Source organism: Lepidochelys kempii, chromosome 17, assembly GCF_965140265.1.
Source record: "Lepidochelys kempii isolate rLepKem1 chromosome 17, rLepKem1.hap2, whole genome shotgun sequence".
In the NCBI taxonomy this organism is placed as follows: Eukaryota; Metazoa; Chordata; order Testudines; family Cheloniidae; genus Lepidochelys; species Lepidochelys kempii.
Genome location: NC_133272.1, coordinates 6,304,082 through 6,329,718, shown reverse-complemented (window position 1 = coordinate 6,329,718; position 25,637 = coordinate 6,304,082). Strand labels below are relative to the sequence as shown.

General features: G+C 38.0%; 1 protein-coding gene across 15 annotated transcripts in view; it reads left to right on the top strand.

Moving 5' to 3' along the window:
• The window catches only part of BCAS3 (BCAS3 microtubule associated cell migration factor), a 500,928-nt gene that overhangs the window by 331,945 nt on the left and 143,346 nt on the right, over positions 1-25,637 (top strand). For 2 of the 15 annotated variants that reach the window (XR_012155469.1, XR_012155468.1), the window contains exon 26: positions 22,093-22,169. The exons of 12 other annotated variants lie outside the window; for them this stretch is intronic. The gene's annotated coding sequence lies outside the window, so the exon portion shown is untranslated. Of the gene's footprint in view, positions 1-22,092; positions 22,170-25,637 lie in introns of those variants that run through there. One more of the 15 variants, XM_073315913.1, reaches the window with a different exon arrangement.

The window sequence follows — 25,637 nt, the reverse complement described above, 5'->3', positions numbered from 1 at the left end:
GTGGCTCAACAATTAGTATGTCACCATTTTAAAGATGAGGACAGGTTTTGGTTACTTCTGGTTAATTTATTTCATGTATTTTTCTTTAACAACTTGATAACCTCAGCTAGGGAACCTAGAAAATGCAGAATAATTTTTTAGTTTAAACTGTTATCAACAAGCTACGGTCTGGATGAGACGTGCTGAGCACCCACAGTTGGACTTCGACTTCACTCAAGATCGTATCCAAAGTCTGGTAGTGACAGCCTATAGGTTTTCATTTTCTTCTCTGAAGACTTTTTTCAATAGTCTTATATTATTAATTATGTTTTCCAACTAGACCATTTCTCTACAATGAAGAGTTCTCTTTCACAGCTATCAATTACATGTTTATATGGTGCTTATTATATCAACCTTCTTGACTGGTGGTGGAGTGGTAGGAGAAAGAATAATGCAAGTGTTTCCACTTCTTCTCCTTCACTCTCTCAACCATGCCGTCTTGCAGCAAATGAGATTTACTATTGCTAATGATCGGATAGCAGATAAAGTTGCCTTAAAGTTGTTTTAAAGTTTAGCGAAAATGGTCCAGCGTTTTGTCATTTACCTGTATTAAATTCACAGTCTCTCAGGAGATCGCTATGCGCTGGACTCCCACGTCATTCTCTCCAATCTCTTGACTGTTTTTCTTCCTGGAGTTAACATTGTGGATGATTTTCCTTATGCGACATGTTTGGTTCTGAAACAGCAAACCCCATGAAAACAGTAGCAACATTAATATAGTTTCTCTTTTTGTAGAGAAGAAATGTTAAGGATATTCTTCCACTACCTAGGTATAAAGTGGAATCCTTTAGCATTTCAAGTCCTTGAATACCAGATACTGCACTGAAAACTGTCACTAAAGTCAGTGGGTCTCTAAGATGGTCCACAGGTGACTCATGTAATTCTCAGTGTGGGATTGAGGAGAGAAAGGTATAACATGATCCAATCGCTGAAAGTTGAATTCAAACTGAAAATAGGGTGTAAATTTGATGAGAGCGATGAGAGTAATTAACCATTGGAACAATTTGCCAAGGGTCGTAGTGGAGGTCTCCATCACTGACAATTTTTTAATCAAGTTTGGATGTTTTTCTAAAAGATCTGCTGTAGGAATTATTTGGGGGGAGGTTTCTCTGGCTTGAGTCATACAGGAAGTCAGACTGGATTATCACAGTGGTCCTTTCTAGCCTTGGAATCCATGAATCAAGGCATAAGTTTGTACTTAAAGGCAATGTGATCTGAGCTGCAAAATACAGATCCTTATCTGGCTTACTAAGACCCCAATGTCTTGGGGGAAAAGGGTGGTTGTGAGGATTTGGTTTGGCAATGATAAAGAGGACCATTTGAAATATAGAGATTTATCCAAGTATCCAGAGTTTGGATTCAGGAGCTTCTTTAATTCATCTGCTTTGAAAAAGAAGTAACTGAACTGAGGCAAAAGAGAACTCCCAGGGTATGAAGAGAGAATATTTTATTTAAAAAGAAAAATAATCTCCCTGCCATATTGGCCCTCTTTCCAGTCCTGTTTCTTCTTGTTTTTGATTTTACACCAGAATGACGTAACCAGTGTGTCAGGTCTAACTTTTAAATGTAATGGGTTTATCATCCCATTTATCTTATTTATATTGACTATGTGCGTGAATTTATTATTAATATTGTTTCTTTCTCTTGAATATCCTGTCTTGCTCCAGACTCATTATTCCGCTGTAGACACAACTTCTGATGCCTTTGCCAACTGCCTGTAATTATGTGGAATGTAGCTCGGGTGGGATTACTGACAAATATGGTATACTCATCCTCACTGAGTTAGACCACAAGTACATTTGTCTTCAGCCCTCCTACAGTATGTGGCAAGCCCTTCTCTCAGTTACCGATTCTTCCCTCTCCCTTAGTAGACTTGACTTGTGGTTCCTTCCCGGTTCTCAGCCCCACTTCCTTACTATGGCTCTTTTCCTGCTCCCATTTACTGCACTTGTGGTCCTGTCCAACCTACCTCTCTTCTGCTGATTCCAAGCAGCATGGTCAGTTTGGAACTATAGTGACATGTCACATAGCACAGTTCAGCAATCAGGGAGAGTTTCCAGCAATAGAGAGGCAGGTCCGGTCAGCACGGCTCCAGGAAAGATTCCCTCACGGCTACCCCTCATCTACAAACTCGGCAGCTAGTGTCTAAGCATTAATGCAACTATTTGGTAGTGGTTCTGCTGAAGATTACTCAGTCATGGCTACAACAATGAAAGTAGAATGGAGAAGCCAGGTCTCAGACTGAAATGTTTGGGGGTTTTTTATTATTATTATTATTTTATTTTTATTATTTAGTTAGTTATAGGAGGACCTGATTCTGTGCTCTCACTTGGGTGTAACTTCAGTGAAGTTACTCCTGATTTGCACCCATGTGAGAGTAGAATCAGGCCCTCACATTTAGTGGGATCTTATTTATGTCCCAGTGGGCTGCTAACTTTCATTTTTTGTTTTAAAGCAAAAGCAAGGCTTCAGTCCTGTTAACACTTCCACACGTGCTTACATTTGTGCACGTGAATAGTCCCACTGACATCGATAGGGCCCACAACTATAAATAGGAAGCATTAAATTCCAAGGGTTCCCCCTTCTCCCAATCATAATGTAAAGGTAAAAATGATTCAGCTGCAAATAAAATACTAATGACGGTCATAGCTGTGTCACTGGAGGGCTCCAGGGAAAGGGGATACTTTAAAATGTCATAAATCATTAATGTTTTAGTATGGTGGGGGGGTTGTCTAATCAGCAAGGATTAATCTGAAAGGAACTTTTTCTTTACTTTGTGTTATTTCAGTATATAAACCTTATTGCAGCAAAGCACATACTTAACTTTAAGCATGTGAGTAGTTCTGTTGAATTTAATAAAACTATTCACACACTGAAAGTTAAGCACATGCTTAAATGCCTACTTTGCTGTATGAGGGCCTTAATGCTTTATAGAAGGCCACACAGAAATTACTATGTGACTCCGCAAGTGTCTCTGATTTCAGCAACAGCATGTGATTTGCATTCTAAATCAAATAGCTAACACATCATCTTTTAATAAAATAATAGCTTTTGTAAGTACAAACATTCACTAAAGTATAAACATAATGCTGTTAATTAATTACAGTATGTGAATGTGTGTACTGTATATTATTTACAACTATATCCTTTTACCCTCTTTTTTTGCTGGTTTCCAATATCTACAAACTGTTTTCTTTCTCAATGTGAATTTGAATCCCCAGCTGGAACTTGAAACTTTGTCACCCAAACCCAGAGATCAGTCAGTATCAATCTTTAGAGAAATCGTTCAGGCTACAGATAACTTTTCAGTGCTTTAACATCTTGTGTTCTCTTTGGCAAAACTGAACAAGGCGTTAGTTACAGAATTTTACTTCAGTGACTTGCATTGCAGTACGCACAGGTATCATCAATTTGAAATCTCTTCAATTTTTTTCCTAATAGATTTTAAAGAATAGATGTTTAAAAAATTAAAAAATAAGATGTGAAGAATAAATGAGACACAAAACCATGAATGTATACGCCCTTTCACAGCTGGGGTTTTGGCAAAGTGTCATTCCTGCTGTTAAACATGGTGACCTTGCTGTCCATGATTTACTAACTGTTTTACAAACATTTCCTCACTCTGTGAGGTTTGATATGTTCTCCATCCTCAACAGCTCAATAGAGTCACTCAACCACTGAGCCAAACCTGCCTTTGTTTACAGCTTTTCCGGAAATTTTCACAGAGAAAAAAAATGTCTCCTCTTCCAATGTTTTATTTTTAAGTCAACACTTTCTTTAGTTTATTTGTGCAAAACAGCATTGGGGTACAAAGTATTGCACTGTATCCAAATGGGAATTACTGCCTTTCTAAAAATAAAATGAGGGTCATGTGAACCAGTACAGAAAAATCTCGAGCTACCGAATTTTAAAAGACCTTTACATTTGGTAGTTCTTTTTTCCAGTCCTGGATTTTTGTAGACTTTTTTCCCACATCAGTGTCTATAATAGAACATAATGTAAAATGTTGACACAGGAAAGAAACTTCTTTTGCACAGAATTATCAGTGTTAAAAATAACTAAATCTCTTTTCCCCAGAGTGCGTTCTTTCTTATAAAGGCTTTGTTTAGTAGGCTTCTGATTAAACGTATCCAAAGAGTAAAATATTTAAATTATGTTGATTTTGCTAAACTTCAGTCTGGGTCCAGTACTGGATTGGTTGGGGAACCTTAAAGTTCCACTGACTTCATTGTGAATTTCAAGTGTTCAGTGGATGAAAAAATCAGTGTGCAAAGGATGAAGAAATAGCATTCTGTGTCATTAGTAAAATATTTGCATTGACGGAGTAAAAGCTTAGTTCACGTCAGGACCAAACTTCCACATTTCAAGTTCCTTCAGGACACCCTGGATTTTGATTTTGCAACCAGTTTGATTTGAAACTTGAGATGGATTAAACACTGTGGTATGTTTATTGACTAAGGACCTCAACCTGCAAACACTTAAGCATATGAGTAACTGCAATCATGGGATTCAATGGGAGTTTGAAGGGAGTTAAGCCTTCTTGGTTAGGTATATGTAGCCTGAGGTCTACACATTTTTAATGTGATGTCAAAAATGTATATCTCATTTTTTATTTCCCTAAAGAAAATATCACAAATGGATTTACTCACTTTTTAAAAGAATCACTTAAAACTGCTCATGCATGGATATGAATTTCTCTATCAACGTATCAAGTAGCAATGGCGGAATCTTTGCAATATTAAAATTTTTTATAAATTGATAAATAACTACCGGTAGTTTTAAAATTAAGCAAATGACCTAAACAAGGCACACTTCTAATACTTTAAGATATACTCTGTAACATTTAATATTTTTCTTAGTTCCAAGATTTAATAAAAATCTAGAAGGAGCTACTATATGAACAGCTCCTTATTTCTCTTGCATATTAAAAAATTGAAACACTATAGGCCTGATTCATTTGGTTCCAATCCATTACAGCCCTGCAGAAGCTCACTCCATGGCAGGATAAAGTCTTCTGGGTTTATAGTGAAAAACTTGAAAGCCCTCCATCTTCCAGTTTCCTATCGGGCAGTTGCATAGCAGCCCTGGAAGAAGAGACCATCTCTACACTTTCATGGGGCATTTCTTCTTGCTACCTGGTGGTGTGCAGTTTGTCCTAGAAACCATAACAGTAGGTCTGAAGTAACTCCCCTAGGGACAGCTCCAGGCCCAGCCTGGACTACTTTAAAAAAGCTAGTTGGATCTTTTAGGAGAAAAGCTTTTTGCAACACTGGTCTTTTATGAAGGGAAGGTCATTCTATGGGATTGTCTTTGGAGATGTTCCTTCATATCTGTACAATGAGAGAAGGAGAAGGTCCTTTTCAAAGAAATTCAAATCTGTACCTTCCCTACCCCGGGTCACAGGATAATTCGCTGCCAGGTCTCAAAGCCACTGCCTAAACTACTTGACTACAGTGCTTCCCGGAGAGCTTGTGCAATTTTGTATCTGACATCTAGGTACTGCCGTGATTGGTATATTAGAAATGCCTGAAATAGATGGATGGACTTCATTGAGTGTCGGATTAAGTCCATGAGGTGGTAAAAGTGTGACTCTCAAACAGGGTGGCCTAACAGAATTTAAGATTTGATATCTCTGTGGGTATTTTGCACATCACTCAACAATGTTTGTGTATTTATTTTATCTCAGATAACTCACTTAATACAAAATGTAATAATTTTCAAGAATCATTTAGTATTGTCATTTTATCTACCAGCTCAATAGTAATACACTGTATGGTTTTTATAGTACTAAATTTCTTTAGTAAATAAATGTTAATGAAGTTGATGAGCATAGTTGCTGCATTGTATGTGTACCAAGAGCAACACCAGTTTCCTAGTTGTTAGAAAGCAGAGGAAATGTGGCAATTTTGTATACGCCACAGAGAATGTTCCCACTCTAGATAGAACCATCTGATATCACCTCGTAGCTATTTCAGTTTTCCATAAACAGTACTAAGGTCTGAAGAGTAAGTAACCACTATGTAGTACAAAAATATTTGAATTGAAGTACAATATTAAGAGGTTGCTGAAGTCCCTGAACACACTTTGGCGATCAGGTGTTGTTTTGAGAGCTTTCATAGCACTTGCCTTTGAACCCACGGAGACTTGTGAATTTAGGTTCCTGTCTTATAAAATCCATTGCTTTTAGCAATAACAACAGCAGGAGTGGAAGAGCAACAGGCATTACTCATTGATCCTCACTTTTTCCCCAGTCAGAAAACACACACACACACACACAGTCTCACTTTTCTCATTCCTACTTCAAGAGTGACCTACATTCCCTAGACAAGAAACCTTTTTTCAAACAGATGCTGGTAGAAAACCATACCAAGGGGCATGCAGTGGGGCACTAAATTTCCCAGTCAAATGTTCCGCAGAATCTAGGCCAGAAAAGCTTTTTCTTTCGTTTCAACAAACCAGTTAGGACTTGCAGCTTTCCCTCACGCATTTATCAAGTGGGACAGTATTTTGTAAATGACTGGCATAAACCAGACAGAATGAGATATTTTCATTTATTATACTTCCAGCACATACATTGAGAAAGATTGCTGTCCTGTGAGCTGAGCTAGGGAACATGGCAAGCAGCTTTCTGAGTTCATCCTACGAGATGTTCAGAAATTGCTACAAGACATTTAGGACTTGTTCTGGTTTCCAGTTAAGTTAATGGAAATGTTGCCCTGGACTTCTGTGAGAGCAGGATCAGGTCCATTTTTCATATGGCAAGGTCTTCATGCAGACTTTTATTGGATTTGACATATTGGACTTTGACTATGTCAGGTCTCATTGTGCTTTCCAGATCTGTTGTCAGTATGTCATAAATTGGGCAAGAGAAGAAGGGTTAGTCACCATAAAATAAGAAACAGTGAATTCTAATTTAGGAACCATATGAACCTTGGGAGTGCATTTTTATGGATGTGTAAGTTGTGCCCACATAATTAAGGTTGAGATGAGTTTTGCAATTAAATCGGGGATATATGAATGGACTGACGTTAACGTATGGTCCATTTGAAAGTGTGGTGGACTTGATCTCAGAATGCAAAGGATTTGAAAAACCGGGCAGCACACAAAGGTCTAGTCTTCTTCTTCAGTTGTAGATACTCATTTGGCAAGATATGTAAGCATCATCCCTATTCAAGGATTTTGGCTCTCCAATGGTTACTGTTAGCCGTGCCTCCTGTGAGATAATAGGTGGCATGCTTTGTTTCAGTGTAAATGTGTAATTTATTTTTTTTTTTTTGCACATTTTGATTTCTTTGATCCTTTAAGCTGTTTAACCTTTTCAGGGAGATTTTTCAAAAGTGTCTAAGGGAGTGAGGTGCACGAGTTCCATTAAATGTCAGTATAAATTGTGCTCCTAAATCCCTTAGCAACTTTTGCAATTGCGTCCCCTATATATGGATGAAATTCAATAAGGACAAATGCAAAGTACTCCACGTAGGAAGGAACAATCAATTGCACACATACAAAATGGGAAATGACTGCCTAGGAAGGCATACTGTGGAAAGAGATCTCGAGGTCATAGTGGACCACAAGCTAAATATGAGTCAACAGTGTAACACTGTTGCAAAAAAAAAGCAAACTTCATTCTGGGATGTATTAGCAGGAGTGTTGTAAGCAAGACACAACAAGTAATTCTGCTTCTTTACTCCACAATGATTAGGCCTGAACTGGAGTATTGTGTGCAGTTCTGGACACCACATTTCAGGAAAGATGTGGACAAATTGGAGAAAGTCCAGAGAAGAGCCACAAAAATGATTATAGGTCTAGAAAACATGACCTATGAGGGAAGATTGAAAAAAATGGGTTTGTTTAGTCTGGAAAAGAGGGGACTGAGAGGGGACACAATAACAGTTTTCAAATACATAAAAGGTTGTTATAAGGAGGAGTGAGAAAAATTGTTGTTCTTAACCTCTGAGGATAGGACAAGAAGCAATGGGCTTAAACTGCAGCAAGGGAGGTTTAGGTTGGACATTAGGAAAAACTTCCTAACTGTCACGGTGGTGAAGCACTAGAATAAATTGCCTAGGGAATTTGTGGAATCTCCATCATTGGAGATTTTTAAGAGCAGGTTAGACAAACACCTGTCAGGGATGGTCTAGATAATATTTAGTCCTGCCATGAGTGTAGGGGACTGGATTAGATGACCTCTCGAGGTCCCTTCCAGTTCTATGATTCTGTGTAGGCATTTTGCTGTGCATAGGTCCCATTTAGGTCAGTGAAAACCCGCATGATTGTATCAGAGGACCAAATTTGGCTTTACTGTTTCAACCCCCAAATAATTGTAAGTGGATCATATGCCTAACTCCCTGTTGTACAAAACCTGACGAAAAATTTGGGAAATACATCTGAGTAACATTTAATCTTTGAAGGAATTGCCTAAAATGGGATTTCTTGTTTCATATTTGTTTTGCAAAAAGAAAGATATCACTAAATTCTAACTTCTTTTCGTTTTGTGTTGGTTTCTTTTGGTTACTATGATTAAAGCTGTGAAGACAACACTTTCTAACTGATTCAGTGATGTATTTAAAAAAATTTCTCTAAGACTAGTCTTAAAATGTTCTTAAGTAATTTGGAGGTCGTGTGACTTCATGTCCGGAAAAATAATACTGCCATACTGGTGCAAGGGCATGCACTGTGCTAAAACCCTGGGGGGATTGCCTTGGCTATTTCTTGGTTTAAATCCATTTTTGGTGTTGCATCCGATGAAGTGAGCTGTAGCTCACGAAAGCTCATGCTCAAATAAATTGGTTAGTCTCTAAGGTGCCACAAGTACTCCTTTTCTTTTTGCAAAGACAGACTAACACGGCTGTTACTCTGAAACCATTTTTGGTGTTGTTCATCATCCCAAAGAAATGAGAAAGGAGCACAGACTACTTATTTTCAGGTTTATGCAAATGTTTTCACTCTAGTGATGGAAAACTTTCTTGCTTTGCCTTTGCTACATTCATGTCCCTCATGCAGCTAAAAACTTGTCTTTGTGGCCCAGCAAAATTGATGAAGAAATTGTGATGTGTTTAGTCTTGTTTTTTGTTCTTGAAGGAAGCCATTGGTGATATTCCCGTTTACAAAGTAGATTAGATGCCCACAAATCAAGAAGGCAGGTATGAATCTGGGGAGGGATAGCTCAGTGGTTTGAGCATTGGCCTGCTAAACCCAGGGTTGTGAGTTCAATCCTTGAGGGGGCCATTTGGGATCTGGGGCAAAAATTGGTGATTGGTCCTGCTTTGAGCAGGGGGTTGGACTAGATGACCTCCTGAGGTCCCTTCCAACCCTGATATTCTATGATTCTATGATTCTATGAATCTTGACTGTAGATGTCTCTTGAAGACAACTCTGGATGAATTCACTTCCAGACAAGGGAAAAAAGGGTATACTTATCCATGTCTTCCTGTTGGAAACACCGCAAGCCCCTGAAGGGGCTGAATGCAAACTAGTCAGCTCACCAACGCTCTCAGCATGCTTGTGGTTCAAGTATATGATATAAGTAGTGTAGAGTGGTTTTGTTGCTATGGGAAAAGTGCTAAAAAAGGCTGTATCTTGTGTAGTGCTCAGATCCTTTGGGTATTTAACGTACAATTTCTTCTAAGGACACTCAGAATTATACCTCTGATTCTAAATTGCTTAAACGTTGAAACATATGGTCTTGTGTTCTGTTCGCTAGGAAACAACTGTCTGTAACCAAGCTGCCAAATTCAAATAAACTCGCCCTATATAAAAAGGGAGTCTGAAGCAGCTCAGCAGAAATATGGAAAGTGTTTTTAAAAGAAAGCAAACCTGAAGATATAGAAAAATCCTAATTAATCCAGTGTCCTATATCAATAACAGATAATTACATGTTAATAGCTTTGATGATTTTCAATTAAAAATGAACTGCTTGTGTCCTCTTGCTTTCTTCTGTGGGCCAGGTTCGCACAGCTGTCATTTATTGTGTTCTCTGTTACAGTAATCATTTTAATAAAATGCAATTATCTGCATAATTAATTTCTTTGACTGCTCTGCTGTGTCCTCCTTTTACAGAGGCCAAAATGTCAAAGATCAAGTAGACTGGGGGAAATAAAAATTCACATTGTGAATGGATATAAAAAAAATACTTGGAATTTCAATGCATTGGCTTCTATTTATCTCAAATGTCAAGGGCAGTGTAAAATGTATTTTTAAAATGTGTTTTTGTATGGTTTGAGCCCATTCTTGGCGTAGTTGTGACTCAAGAGGGGCCATTGTTCTTTGAGAGAGTTTGAGGGGGTTTCTTTGTACAAAGTGACAAAAAGAAGACTTAGAGTACTGGGCTACCATTGTTCCTGTGCGGCGCTGTAAAATTTGATTTGAAATTAGGACCTCAGGGCAGGCCCTTCAATAGCCAGTTTTTATTTTCTGCCAGCATTTTAATCACTCTTGGGTTTAAAGAGGACGACCAGCATAATGCCTCTATGTTTAATAGAACACTCATATCTTGAAGGCCAGTTAACTGAATTCAGGGATCTGTCATCTGCCCAACATTAGTCTTTTCTGCTTCCTGTCTATTTTTGAAGATAGCTCTCTATTCCAGCCAGCTTTCAAAGCAGAACAACTCTTTGTTTTCTGCATTTCTTCATTGTAGCAACATCTCTTTTCACAATCTCTTAAAGAAGTTGAGTAGCCAAGCTGCATTACAAACTTGGTTCAAATCTTAGCGCTGTCAGTAGCCATTAGATTGTATTATTACAACAGCTCACTATTTCCTCAGATGTGGAAGAGAGGGGGCGGATTACATTTCAGAGACATGGAATGAGAGGAAGAGAAAACTGATCTGCTGGCCTAAGCCTTACACACCTCATCTGGATTAACCTTGTAGAAACGTGTGAGGAAAACAAGTGAAAATGGGAGAAAAATTACAAACAAAAGAGTCAATGAAGAACTGGCAATCATGTCCCATGTCTTAAGTGGAAGGTAGTGTCAGACAATGGTGCAATATGAGCCTATCCATACTGTATTATGGGAAATTCATTACTACTGTAGATAAGAAGATAGCAAGCTAGTGGTTTTTTTAATTGTTAACTATACTGAATACAGGAAAGTCCTGAAATTGCAAGGATTGGCGGGATACACTCAGTTGGCCTGGGGGGATGGATTTGACTGTAATTGTGAAACTGACTTGATCTGAGGGGTTCATGAAAGAAGTTTAGTAAATTGGGGTTAACAAAAGTGGTATGCTTTTGTATTCAATTTTTCCTTCTAGTTGTGGAGGTCTCCCTTTACAGTCATCTATCAATAGCTGTGTTGAACAGGGCTGGTTCCCTTGCCTTTAACCAGATTCAACTTTCAGTTCTCCTGCCCCGTTGCACAGCTTCATCTGTGGTATGCTGCTGTGACTGGTACTGTAGGAGGTATTCTAACTTGGCCATCTCCCTCTAAAATGAAACACAGGGTTTGTGACTCTTCATGCTTATGTGGGCCTAAAAAATAGGGATCCTCTGGTGTATCGTGAGCTTTATATTATAGTGTGATACCCTAGCAGCTGACTGCAGAAAGCAGCAATATAACGCAGATAGTACATTTTAAAAATTCTGTAATTTAAACTCTTTTCTGGTGCTGGATTGAAAGACATGAAGGTTGGAATCCATGTTTATTGGATGGTTCGGTTCACTCATCCTTAGTCTCATGTCCACTGCCCACTGAATCCTTGGTGTCTAAGCTGAGACTACTAACAAGGGTTCCAAATATGATGGTGGTATTTATGATTAGGAACGGGACTTAGACCACCAAGTGATTTCATGTAAATCATTAAACACTCTCCAGATGGTAACAACTTCTGGTTAAATCTGAACTGGTCTGATTTCAAACCAGTGGCCTAGAGTAGAGGTGAAATACTCCCCAACACATAACCAGATTTATACAGTTGTACATTATAATGGATTCCTATGAAGCAAAAAATTATATGGGGGTTTTAGTTAACCATAAGTAGAACAGTTTTCAAATGCAAACAAGAATCTTGCAAATTTGCTTCAGCCATCACATGGTTGCTTCCATTTTCCATTTTTGTGTTTAATCAACCAAATCTTGTATCTGCTCCACACTTTTCCCAACACAGATGCAGACTGAAAGTGGCTAAGCAAAGCTGGACACAGCGAGAGGTTACCATAGTCATCATCTTATAGCACAGCTTTTCATTCACTTTCAGATGTAGCTGTGTGGGTGTCTACATAATGTGGGAAACTCTTTTCATTGAAGAATCTGAATATTTTGTAAGGCAGTGAATAGTCGCAAATAATCTTTTCTGTAACACTGAAATAAAGAACAAATGAGCTATTCTCAGAAAATACTGAAGCATTATTGTCTTCAGTCATTTTACAGAACTCCATAGAAAAAATATTCCAAACTTGACAGATTCATATCCTAACCCTTTTGCTCATTCGTCAGAGAACTGTGTGGTTTGGACAGCAGGGCTCAATTAAAGCAATACCAATTAAAGGAACAGATCTGTACTTTCTGTGCATGAAGCTAAATGTTTTAAAAAATAGAATAAAACTTTCTAAAGTGAATATCTGCTAGAGAAATAATCCTGTTAAAAAGAATCTCTAAAAGGTCAAACACATTAGAAGGGTGGGATGAAAACAGAAATCTGATCCATTAATTTTTCAAGATAGAAGGAAGTTACTATGATCTCTCGGGTTATCCACATCATCTTCATTTGATATAGTTAAAGCCTTGTGTAAAATTAGTGTGATTATTATAGGAATACCCATTTTCTCATGTTGTTGAAGGTAAATCGACTTTGAACTGTATGCAGCATAGACGCATAAAAAGCCCAGCATAGGTGCTGCAGTTCATCACTAGGAAGGCCTTGGGCAAACCTGCAGAGAGGGTAGTTGAAATAGGTTACCCAATTTCCCAAGCCCGTCGTATAAAGAGAAACAAGATGGAAGAGACAAGTACTCTTTGTTCACCAGCCAACTCTCCTCCATTTTTCATTTCCCACCTCTGGTCTCCTTATTGGATCTCAGAGAAAGAGTCTTGGGGAATTGGAGTCCCCATATGGGTTCTCCTTTGTACAGTTCCTCTTTTGGCTTTCCCTAGTGATAGATTGGTCACAGACCCACTTTATTTTGATACATCTCTACATGCATGTATCTGCTAAGAGAATAGCTGGGTTAAATGAACACTTTTTCTGTGATCCTAAACAATGGAGACTCTTTAAGTACAATAGTAAGGGTGATACCATGCCATTCATGCAGGTGTGGAGGATCCACGCTAGGCCATCCTTACCATTTAAGTCTTGCAGTGGGGCTTAAGTCCAAGAGGTGGGGTAAAGGATCATTGGAGATAAGTCAGGGAGGGAGTCCTGAGCTCTTGTGTTTATAGTTTCAGTGGCCCCAAACCACTGCAAAAGAGAAGTGGCAGCTCCCCTCTCAGCCTGTAAGATGGAACACATGCCACTGAATGGCTGTGGTGCAGCTCTGTGGACTGTGTGTGGGTCACACGGTGAAGACCGTTCCACGCACCCTTGTAGCTCTTCACTCAAAGCCTGGATTTGTTCCCTTTGAGGGAATACACCTGCTATAAGAATTAATTTTTCTGAAAATGAAATTTTGCATTTATGACTATGCTACTCTGTAGGAGTTTTGTGCTCCTCTGTTTTATTAAGAGGTTAGTGGCTTGTCTGTCTGTCTGGTCTAGCACAGGGTTGGGCCGGTATCCTAGAGTTCTACGTGTGCCTCTGGCCCTGACTTGCGGTCTAGTCTTTATAAGTGACTTACCAGGTATCTGTCATTTTTCCTATCTGTAACCCTTACCTACATCACAGTGGTGTCATGAGGATGAATTACTATTTGATAAGGTCAAACATTGTGAAAGTGCTAAATGTTATCTATCCTAGGGTTTCCTGTACCATCTCATCATTGTTATGTGTGTATGTATATGTATACAGTATATACACATATGTACATGTGTCAGCATGTTATTGAAACCAATTGGCCTTATACAGATAAAACTTGCAGTAAGTAAGAAGGATCTCCAGGGCAAGCTTGAGTAGATAAGCACTGCCCCTAACAAAACATGATTAACATTATACATCTCCTGGTATAGTTCTTCCTAATCCACTCCAATGCTTGATTTAATTTTCCCTTTCTGTAAACTCAGATCCAGCGTCACCAGAATGATTTCAAGGGCTCTTTGCGTATGGACTCTTGCTTTCTTTATCCCTCCCAGGTTTTCTTACCAAACTCTCTTAAATCTGTTCAGGTGGGGAAATATTTAAGAACTCATTGACATCAAGACTTGAAACAAGTGTCATGAAACATTGGATCAGATAGTAAAAAAATACAGTTGTGCAAGTATGAATGTTGTCTAAAAATGTGAGCAACGGATGGCATTTTTAATGTTGTGTAAGGGTAGCACCCTGGGTATTTCTATGCTGAAAGCTAATCAATATACGTTTTTAATACTAGGATGTCTATGGTATTCTCTTAAGTCATACAGATGAAAATACATTACATACTGGGTGGGTTTTGTGTCTTTTGGACTAAGCAACATATATTTTAATGCACTCAGTGGATATTTTGTTTAAACATATGCTTGTTTCCTGATAGTTAGGGCCAAGTAAGGAACAGTCGTGTGAGGTTTAGTAGGCAACAAAACAATGTTATTATTCTAGAGAAGATAAATAACATTTTGCTTGTTCTGAATAATCAGTCTCTGTTATGTGTCAATGTGAGCACATCTTGTTTTATCAGTTTGCATTTGGTTTTGCTTTTTATAACACGCTTAAAAACCAGTCACAATTGTCTTCACATTTTAGCAGGTTAACATTGTATAGACGTTTTAACAACCCATTTTAAACTTGTATTTTTTTTTATCAAAAAGAAGAATTCTGTCTCTTTCCACAGTATTAGGTGTATGATATCAGAGGACTTTATTGAATATTTTATTGACCGTCTGCTTGCCCTATGCTAACCTGCCTGACATCCTAAGTTTCTCTCTCTCTGGAGATGCCATGTCAGTTCTGATTAAGCAGCAGAGCATGAATTTTCCCTTCATATTTCCTGTGAATAAACTTCATCCCAGCAGGCAGACACTCTACCCAAGTGCATCATGGGAGTGTCCAGATTTTGAGCACAGAACAAGGCATATGAATGGATTTAAGGTGGTATAGACAAGTGTTTGCTTTACAACAGAAGTATTTTCCCTGTGGGGCTTACATCAGCATTTTGTATAATTTTGCTTTACACAAATGTAAAGGTATTGAAGAGGAAAATTTCTTCCCCTGGCAAGTTAATTACTTGACTTCTCATAGAACAAAAGCTTGAAGCACAAACTAAAGAGAAAGTACATCTTTTGCTTAAAATAGGTAACCTATCTAAGAACATAGATTTTATTTGCAGTTTATTATGAATGCATTTTAATTGACTTAATTTGCTTCCAAAAATTAAATGTCTGTTCTGTTAGGGTGTTACATATTGACATTTTGTTTTAGTTTCCATATACCTTCCTTTTGTGTATAGATTTTATATTTTATATCTCCTTCCTTCTCCTTCCTTCTCTAGAAGGGCACAATAACAGAATATTGTGCTACACATTTTTATGATCATATGAACACTTGCAAAAAATGTTGTTTTTGGCCATTGGTTATGAAAGCTATTTGTGTCTTGAACCCTTCCCGACTCCTGCCCGGTAATGTGCCCATGTGTTTGCTGGACTGCATGACATTTGCCAAGTAATTTTAATACGAGGCAAGTATAAATCCTGCATAATTCTATGGAAGGTTGACAATTTTATTAATTACATTTCTCAGTATATAATGGCTTCTTGGCAAACTAGCTTCCAAGTATCTTAGCAAGATTTTCAGGGCTCAGGAAGGCTCAAGCCATAAAATATTTGTTCTCAATGTAATTATTTCTCTTCGTGTGTTCTTTTCGAATTTTGAACAAACTTTCTCTAAATAATTTGTGTGTTTTTCTTTGGGAAAAAAAAAATTAAAAACAGACACTCTCAAAGGAAAGGCAAAGCTTTTGAATAATAACTTGGGCTTGAGTTCTGCTAAGGCTGTAAATCTCTTGAGTGAAAATAAAATTTTGAAAAAACAGAAGATAGTTTTTTATATTGAAAAACATATTTTTATTGTTGTGGAGCTAAATAATTAGATACTGTTGGATCAGATTTTACTGCCATCACTCCACAATATGACAAACCTGCATTAACTGCAAAGTCTTCTTAACACAAAGGGCAGGTCTACACTACGGGGCTAAGTCAACCTAAGTTACGGAACTCCAGCTACATTATTCACGTAAACGTACCTTAGGTCAACTTATTGCAGTGTCTACACCGCGCTGGGTTGACAGGAGAAACTCTCCCATTGACTTACCGCATGCTTCTCGTTGCGGTGGAGTACCGGAGTCAACGGGAGAGCGATTGGCAGTCGATTTAGCGGGTCTTCACTAGATCTGCTAAATCAACCTCCAGTGGATCAATCACTGTGCATCGATCCCCTGGTAAGTGGAGACAAGCCCAAAGTTAAATTAGGGAGGAAAGAAAGTAAATGTTGTTGTAGAGCTGTAGAAAGAGTGGGAAGATACAGAGGCACTCTTCACGGGCCCCCCATTCCTGTTAACAAGCTTTGCTTTTTATCCAAGAAAATTGTGGTTTTACAGTCTTAATATCAACAGGCAGATTACTTGTTGCCACTTGTTTGTTTCCTTTTTAGTGTTTGCTGATGATCTGCCTCTATAATTTTGAATAATTAACTAAAGGTTTCTTTTAGCAATTTCCTTGCCCATGGAACAAAATACACTGTATTACAGAAGTGTCAAACTATTCTGGAGATTTTATTGCCTCATGAATATCACACATGCTTTTAGTGTTAGAACAGCTATTATTTACCAGAGTTTATTTGCACTGGTTATTGACTGCTTGGGTTGTTAAGGTTATTTGATCCCGTAAAAGTTATGCTCATCTTAAAATTGTTGTGATCTTGTTTATATTCTAGTTGTATGGTGTCATCATCTTTATCCAATACAGGCAGAGAAAGCTGGGTGGATAAAGGCAGATATTTAATTTCTGGGCTCGTGGGACCAGGGTGAATAAATCGACAGTCATGTGTTGATTTCTGTGTCCTAATTTTGAATACTTTTAAGCTTTTTCCTCACATAGGAAGGAAAGACTAAAGGCCAGATTTTCAAAAGTATTTAGGTTCCTATAGATACATTTAGGCACCTAGTGGGATTTTCAAAAAAAAGCACCTAAGTAGGTTAGGCACTTAACTCCCATTGATTGGCCTAATTGCTGTCCAATGTGATGTTAGTCCAGTTCCATAGAGTTCAGTGGCACTGAATTAATGAAGCTAACACCAATTCCCTGCAGAAAGATTGAAGAGTATAGTCTCATGTATAACTCTTTGCACATCAAGGAGAAAATATACCCGCCAGGCCTCTTCAACCTAGAAGGGATTGCTGAGGCCAGCACTTGGCGTTTTAAATTTCACAAGAAATCATTGTTACTAGGTCTGCAACTTCATAAAGAAATTACTGTCCTGAACAGATCTTTTTTCTGCTCCCGTTTCTCCAAGCGCTGAGTCATATGTTCCAGTTGTGTTGGGGGGGAAGCTATAGGGTGAAGTAACATGCAGATATTTTATACATCGGCCACAAAAGCAACCACAAGCCAGCATCTCTTCCGTGATATCATGCCATCCAAACTTGCATCACCAAATATTGTTCCCCAGCAAAGTTCCTCATAGAACGCAAATTTGCACAAATGAAGTTGTGGCCTGTGAATATGGGGGATGAATCAGAGGAAAACCAAATTATTATGTATAATGCACTGAGGAATAATATACTTTACTATGGAAGACACATAATGTGAGTAGGCTTGATTCTGTAGTCCTTTTTTTTTCTGCATAGGGACTGCCAGTCTGGTCCAAATAAATCATTGTTGCTGTGGGAAATAGTAATGTGTTCTCAGCAGAAATCTTCAACTTGTTATGAAATGATATAAGCATGTTGACTGTATGTAGAGGCCATTTGCAAATGCTGGGGTATGAGCACAAAACCTCTGACTATAAGAGGGTCAGAATAGTCACCGTATATTGAACAGCGGGCATCTAATCTGTCCCTCTACTCCAAATGGCACCATACAGTTCTCTGCTTTGTCCCTAACAAGGACTCCACATCTTTTGGCTCTCTACAATGGGTGTTGGGCCGCATAAACAGAAGGGAACATATGATGTGTCTAGAAGTTTCACAGTCTTTTACATTGAGGTCCTGCAGAGATTGTCCAGGAAACAATGGTATTGTTGATTAATTTGCATTCAGTTTCACACAATTTGAATTCTGAAGAACTTAAGTACATTTGTCGTGGTTCCCATATAAGTAACTAAGTCATTCCTACCAGAAGTATTTTTCAACGTTCTTTAACAATGAGTGTCTTCATTTAAAGCTGGAAAGCTGAGAGGTGGGTGACTCAGTTATTTTTCTCATGAAATTATAGCCAAGACATTAAATTCACAATTAAGCACGTATTCCTTACTGTATCATTAAATAATTCTTCCCGTTGGCTCTGTTTCTGTAGCCATTACTTACCAGAAGAAGCACTTATTCATGGAAATAATAGCATGGAAGTAAATGGACCAGATTCTTCCCTCTTTATTCACACTGAGTAACACCTTGTTTTGTGAGTAGCCCTTTGCATTTCAGTATGGTTGCTCTCATAGCGAGTAAAAGGCACACACTGTAGCCCAATGAGACTACATGCGTAAATGCTTTAGTGGCTACTGAATCGAGCCTTTTATAACTCAGTGCATAGAAATGTGAGAAGAAATACATATATGCTAAATTTATATGTATAAATGCCACATTTATATATCTACAAATGTGAGGGGGGGCATCAAATGTAGTACTTTAAGATGTTTTGAAGTGTGTGTATGTGTATGTATATATATACACAGACACACAATTGTGCAAGGTTTCCTTCTCATATTACATATATTTAAGAAAACTTTTCACAATAAGTAGGAGGGTGGGAAGATGATTATGGGCATTTGATTAATGGACTTCCTTGTAATTCCTTTTTCTGTCCTTTAGATGCAGATTTACACGCCATTGGTTTCAGAGTGTAAATTGGCTTAAAACTTCAAAGGTTTTGGAAAAGATTCCAGATCAATGATCATCTTTCCTGAATGATCAGCTTATCAGCTGTCATGTGTTTACCCCCATCTCGAGTTTCTACCAGCTCAGGGAGTTTATGAAATTTTGATGGAGAAATTAGGTTGTTGCTCATCTTGTACCTTCTTGCTCATAGTATTGACAGTACCAGTGAACTGCTTGGGGCAGATAGCATCTCAGTGATCACTGTGCTATTTCAGCTCTCCACTGCTGACAACATCAGAAGTGTTTTAACAGGGTTTTAATGGGCAGCCTCTGTAGCTCCTTGGAGGGTTGCAAATAGCTGCCGTGAAAAACCTTTTCTGCCGCTCTGAGCTGACATGCCCTCCTTTTCTCATCCAGCTGCTGCTTGTTTATGTGACTGCAGCACTGGTGACAAGCACTTCTTATTTGTGCTGGGCACTGTTGAGACTGCAACCTAGACAAGACTCTGCATCCTAAGAGTCCACTCTCAAGAATAAAGCTATAGCTATGAAATCACTGGGGGAAAATGACATTCTGAAAAGAGAGCTCAACATTTCATTCTCTCCATCTGCTCATTCGCAGATAAATAGTGCGTATTATTTCGATCGATCTACAACAGTTTTCTAAATATATCTGTTGATCATATCAGTATATTACTGATGACATTCCAGGACCATCATTAACTTCAGGACCATCATTAACTGGTTTTGAATCACTTTATATGCAGGTTGATGACAACTGTCTTTACCCCCTTAGCAGAAGACATAACTTGTAAAAAATCAGTACTGTTCAAAGCAGGAACTGATTGCAGTGGGCCACTTTCTTGTTGACTGATTGGCCTGTTCTTCTTGTGATCAGAAATGATGCTATGAACACTGCTTTGTCTAGAATATACATAAACTCTCTATTTCCCATTATGTTTCCTGTAACTAATGTGCCCTCAATCAACTTCCAGTTGAGTAATTCCAACCTAGAAAAAAAAATCAGTGTACAATACCCATGGGAAGTAAGACTAGAAACCCATATTAGAAAACCAGCACAGACCAAACTTAGAAGATCCACTGACATATAAACTTAATTCAAAAAGTATAGGTTTTGACTGAGGGTTTGTGTCCTCAGTTTAATAGTTTCTGTGACTTCTTCAGAACTAGTATTCTGTTGTGCATTCTTGAGAGAAAATATACTGTACTATATTCAAGTCCCCATAAATTGTGTAGCATCTCAATTTTTACAACCAAAAATATACCTTGTGTAAGAGTTTGAAATATTATTTGTGAGGAAGCAATGAAGGGTTGTTTTGGGATTTATTTTTTGTACCTACTAGTGAAATTTAATCTTTTCAGTAGTCTGCATCATATGAAAGAATTGTATGTCCCAATTCAGTCTGTCTTATCTTCTTTTATTCCTCATGTAAACATATAAGTTAAGATATTTGAATTGTGTACAAAGAAGGAATGTGTAATTAGGTAAGTATCTAAACAGGATAGCGAGTAGGCAGAAGGAGAGAGAGAGAGAGTGTCAATAGAAGAAGCACTTGACTGACAAGCACCAAACCATTCAAAGAAAACTGGTATAAACATAAAGACAGGTTTCAGAGTAACAGCCGTGTTAGTCTGTATTCGCAAAAAGAAAAGGAGTACTTGTGGTACCTTAGAGACTAACCAATTTATTTGAGCATGAGCTACAGCTCACGAAAGCTCATGCTCAAATAAATTGGTTAGTCTCTAAGGTGCCACAAGTCCTCCTTTTCTTTTTATAAACATAATGCTTCATCTACAGAATGTTTTTTAAAAACAAAACAACAAAGCCCCTCCCTTCTTGGCACATTTCCATTAGTATGAGAATGTGGCATCACAGAACAGTCCTGTGGTATGCAATTGTGTTAAGTGAGAGGTGTTACAGATGGTTATTGGATGGATAAAGTGCCCTGGAGCTCACAACTCTCCCAAATGCCTGGAAATTCTCTCAACAGCCTTGGGTCTAAAACCCAAGTTTTAAACCTGAGTGTAAAGTAAAAGTTATATCTCGTATGTATTAAAAGCTACAAATGAAATTTAAAGGTCATTTTAACTTGCGAAGATTAAAAGTTCTCCTTTGCTGTATTCTTCTGTCTACTCTGCTTACAGCAAATCCATTCAACAGCTGAAACACTTAAATACCAGTGTATTATAGAAGCTACTTCTGTTTAAGACCCATTATTTCAGTTTTTAATGGAGCAGAGCCAGTGTCTTTGCAGTGTTTTATTTATACCCAAGCACCAGATCCATAGGTTGGGGAGAAGAGGAGAACATCTGAGCTTGTAGTCTCATATTGTCAACTGTAGACATTGAAATCCTTTCCTACTCTTTTGATTCTCTGGGGTAATTCATTAAAATGATTCATCGCTCGGTAGGTTTGTGTGTGTAGTAGCTTTTCACATGGGGAACTTATTAGTTAAAGGGGTTTTTGTAATATCATAGTTAGCAAAAAGAGCAGGATGAGACTTTGAACTTGGTAGACTTTCTTTGAGTATGTTCTGGTCACAGGCTGGCTTATTCAAAGAGATTTGTGTCCAGAAATGCCCTACTTTTGCTGACATACACTGATCTCTGAGCTGAATGAAAAATAAGATTTAAAAATATCTTAAGAGCAATAGTAGGATACAGTTGTAGAAAGTTGAGAAAATCCTTACTGTAATATACACATTTTGGGGCTTAGCTAGTTAAATTCCCAGATTTATAGTACATTCGAAAATACACTATTACTGCGTTACAATCCCATGTCTAAAATAACTGAACTTACCTTATTTGTTTTACGATAAATCTTAAGAGGGATGATCTTATTATAATGTGTTAATGTGTAAAGTTTCTTTCTGTATCACATAAATTATATATTTATTTATCTAATACCTTCACCTGTTTTGTTTTGTTTTTATGTAAAGAGAGCACGTCTGACTGAACGGCAGTGTGGTCCAGAACATAGGGATTTGGAGTCAGCAGACCTCACTTCTATTCCTAGGTCAGCCACTCACAGACTGTTTGACTTAAGACACCTCTCTGTGCTTTTGGTTCCCCTCCCACCCTTTGACTGTGTTGTCTACTTAGATTGTAAGCTCTTTGGGACAGAGATTGTCTCTGACTGAATGTATGTACCTCTGGTATAAACGAGGGCACAATGGGACCCTGAACTCAGCTGGAACCTTTAGGTGCTATTGTAATACAAATAATAATCATAAAGATTAGGGGAGAAGCACATATCTGTTTTTAAAGATAAACCATTTGTTTAGTGGGTTAAGTGAAAAACCATTGGTGATTCTTTGATTTGTGTCTCTAAAGGTACGTCTGCACTGCGATCAAAAACACAACGGCATCGAGTCTCGGCGCTTACGTCAGCTGACTTGGGCTTGAGTTGCAGAGCTAAATACAGCAGCTTAGCAGTTCTGGCTGGGGCTGGAACCTAGGCTCTGAGACTGTCCCCCATCAGTCTCAGAGCCCAGGCTCCAGCCCGAGCTCGAACAGCTACACTGCAGTTTTATAGCCACGCAACACAAGCCCCACAAGTCCAAGTCAGCTGTTCCGGGTCTTTTATTGCATTGTGGATAGTGGATATTTACACATCCTTCCATGAGTAAAAGTTTTTTTGCTTGGGATGTTTTACTTTCAGTATAATGACTAGGGCCTAATCCACCGAGTCAGTGAGAGTCTTTTCATTGGCTTCAATGGGCTTTGGACTGGCCTCCGGTTCAGGATTCTTGCTTTAGTCCTCCTTTCTCGTAGGAACAAATGATTTATTGCTTAATATTTGTACCCTTCATGATGCTGCTGCTGACATTTTGTGGCATTAGTTTGTATTTTGTGTTGATCTTGATGAAGGGCAGGAATGGCAGCAAGTGTTGTTTTAGGTTTATTATAACACACATTTTTTGTCACCTTAGTTGGTTCAGTTGGTGCTTTGAAATTACTCTTGCATTAGTTTTGTGCCTCAGGCTAAATTGTTGACTGCTCCACTGTTCATGTTATTTCCCTTGCTTTTATGTTCACTGCCATCCTATAGTTTTGCTTCGCTAATTTGGGTGTGATGGTATGAAATATCACTTTGGGTTTTATCCTGCAACCTTTACTCATATGAGTAAGGCTTAAGCCTTCAGGACGTTGTGTTGAAGTTAGTGAGAATATCTGTGTGAATAAAGGCAGTGGTATTCAACTCGCAAGTAGTGAGTTTCCCGTTTGCAAATAATATTTTAATCTTTATTCTTGACATGTTGAAAAGAAAAGACTCTTTTGGAAGGTCAAAAATTCACTAGTCGTCAGAGCCACATTAGCTTAAGAGACTGAACTTAAGTCGTCGTGCTGTGTATCTTGTATAGGTGCATTAAGTAATTTCACTGATTATATGTTTCTGTATATATCTCAGCAGGCTCAGTAGTGAGATCCCGGCAGTGAGTTAACAAAAAGAAAGTGCAGCCATTGGTTCCCTGTTTCTCTAATGCAACAGAACAAAGACTATGTAAAAGGGCAGTTGGTAATTTATCTAAAATGGTGTATTGTATCCAGGTTTGTTTGGGTTTTATTTTTATTTTTATTTTTTAAGATCCAAATTAGATTGTGCTCGAGGAAGGAAGGTATTTAGAATTCTTTGAATCAGTTAAGCCAAGTTTGTCATTTTTCTCTAAGATCAAAATGAAATGGGGGTAAAGTTGGCTTGAAAGCCATGTGGGACTATTGGTAATGCTGTCATAAACTGGAAGCCTCAGCATAAAGACTTCAGCGCCCAGTTGCTGGTTTGCATTGTGCAATGAGGGTGTGTAGCGGTAATAGAGAGGACTTTGCAGGATGCTAAGGCAAAATAAATATATCTTTATCCTAAGTGCCTTGGGACAGGCAAGATACTGAATATCCAATAAAGGGCACTCTTTTAGTCCTACAGATGCATGCTGTATGGAATGCTACTGTCCACATTGGAAATATTTTCCTAGAGCTAGTCTCTGGGTAGAAGACTGAAGGGCTTAATCAAATCAAAAAGATTTTGAAGTATTCTTTTCTTATCTAGTTTTTATGTTTACTGAACAGATGAAGGAAAATGTAAGATTCACAGCAATTTATTAATAATAATGATAATATTAAAAATGACATGCACACAACACTCATGCCCAGAGATTCTGAGTACCTGAAAAATTCATTGACATGTAACTCTGAATGTCAGTTTTGGTTTCTCAGGATTGTGCCCATACTCCTGATTTGCTCACAACAGTTCCCATAATTAATGGCTTTGGGCCTGCTCCTAGCCCCACTGATTTCATTGGTTATAAATGTTTCCTGCCTCATGAAGTGAAAATTTAGGATGATAGTTGGGGACCAATAGCCAATTATTTTATTCAGTATTTGGATATTCAGGAGCAGGACATACATGTTAATGAGTACTTGACTAATTGTTCTCGCGGCTTTAGCAGATTGGGGCTTTTGTTTGCCCATAAAACAGAGAACGATTAATCCATCTGGACTAGCATTCAGACTCCTTTTCTTCTATTTTTTTACTAGGCCAAAATGAAAAAAAACGGTGCCATTGCTGTGTATTCATTAGGGTACAAATGAAAAGACTCGTCCTGCAAATATTTGTAGTCACATGCTGCAGAGTTTTTTAGACACATTTTATTAAGCAACTGCTGGATAAAACCCTATCAGAACTAATTTTCATTTCTATAAATCTCAGAATATTCGTCATTCATTAATGAGGATGAAGGCAATCATGTGTACCAAAGCCACACTGGTGTACTTTTGTGTTCTGGCATTTTGAGGGAAATGAATATCATCTCTCTTTCATTTACTGTCATCACTATGACTTCCTTTGTTTCCACATGCTGAAGTTTGGCAGTCTTGGAATCAGTCAGATTATTTATTAAATATAATATTTACCCTATACTACTTATTACAAGTCTGCATATTCAGTGACAGAATTGATTCTAGCTGGTGCTGCTGCACTTTTAATGTTACCTTTTTTGTTCATGTTTGTTCCAACAGAGTGGCCACTAGCACAGACAACATGAACTTGTATCACCCGCAAACTGACAACACTGGAGCCATCAGTTTATCATTATCCCTGCTAGTGTATCTGATTTAATTTTCCTACAAGTGGATTAATTCTTAAAATTGCAGTGCTTTTTGCTTGTTAATAGTCAGTAAATGATTCTGGGGGATGGGGGAATGGAATTCATCAGTTTTGTAGTCATTTTAATTCTTCCAGTTTTAAGTTGTTCTATAAATATGTCTTTATGGATGTAGTTTTACTAGCTTAAAAACATCTAATTGAAACCAGTTGCTTCAATCTCTTTGGATCAAGAAGGCAGTAATAAGCAAAGAGAGTATCTTATCCCTAAAATCCAGAAATACTTAGTGACTGGTATACTTGATGCATGTGTAATCAGTTTACTTTCAGCTTCTTGTTTCATCTAAAACCTTAGCTCTTTTGGTGTGATCTAATACTAAAGTG